Source organism: Limulus polyphemus, unplaced genomic scaffold, assembly GCF_000517525.1.
Source record: "Limulus polyphemus unplaced genomic scaffold, Limulus_polyphemus-2.1.2 Scaffold2763, whole genome shotgun sequence".
Taxonomy (NCBI): domain Eukaryota; kingdom Metazoa; phylum Arthropoda; class Merostomata; order Xiphosura; family Limulidae; genus Limulus; species Limulus polyphemus.
Window position 1 is genome coordinate 48,380 of NW_013668373.1, and position 1,018 is coordinate 49,397.

A 1,018-nucleotide genomic window follows, 5' to 3' on the forward strand; every position below is an offset into this window, starting at 1 on the left:
CAATACTTTCTCACTGCAGATCAATTACTCACTACCTACACACACATTGTTGTCCCAGTCACGTTGTGAGCGTCTTATATATATATATACCAGACTAACATATATCTAGTAATCTCCCGACAATTCCCGAAGGTTCAAGAGAACGAGTCACGTGACCTCGCTGACGCAACACTACGAAACAGTTATGAGCCTTCAGTGTATAACACGGTTTTACGAACTGAAACAACTGAGCTCGAAAAGCGAAGAATAAAACCCATACTAAAGGAAAAAAGTAGCCCAAAGGTGTTTATAGCAGTTTACGAAACGAATCGAAGCTAAATTATTGTGAAGTTGTAATGAAGGCAAACTTAGCTGATATGCAGAAACCTCTGAATGCATGTTCACAAAGGGAAAAGCATATTCATTTGACAGAACTACGCATGCGTATTTTAGACCTAAATAAGTCTAGAAAGCTCATAAAAATTATATTTAACGCAATGTTCATTGTTAAAGGAAATTACACGCGGGTCGGGTCAAGCGTTGTTTGTGTGAAATACTTTGCAAATAAAAAACTAAAGATAAAATTGAAGCCAGTCGTCACGTGATGACAACGACATTGTGTCATCATATAACATACTCATTGCATTAAAAAGTTTGACTAAACAAAAAACAGGAAAGGTGACTCTGAATTGAAAAGCCAATATGCAAACCTGAACCCTCGGACAAGGGTCTTTCTAATGATATGAGATTTGTAGCGTTTAATCGAGAAATTGGCGAGAAAAGTTCTGGACAGACAAACGCAAGCGTATTATTTATCTTGTAATGTATATACTTTATTTAATCCAGTTGACATAATGTATTGTTACGCCTCTGTGTTAGTTTGTTAATTTTCCGTAAAAAATTCTTTCCGAAGAAACTTTTGCGATACAAGTTCCTTTCTTAAATAAAACTAGTTTATTCTTTCTCAATACAACTTTGCAATACACTTGATTTCCACAGTCGCGCTATAACAAACGCTATAATTCACAATGAACGTCTC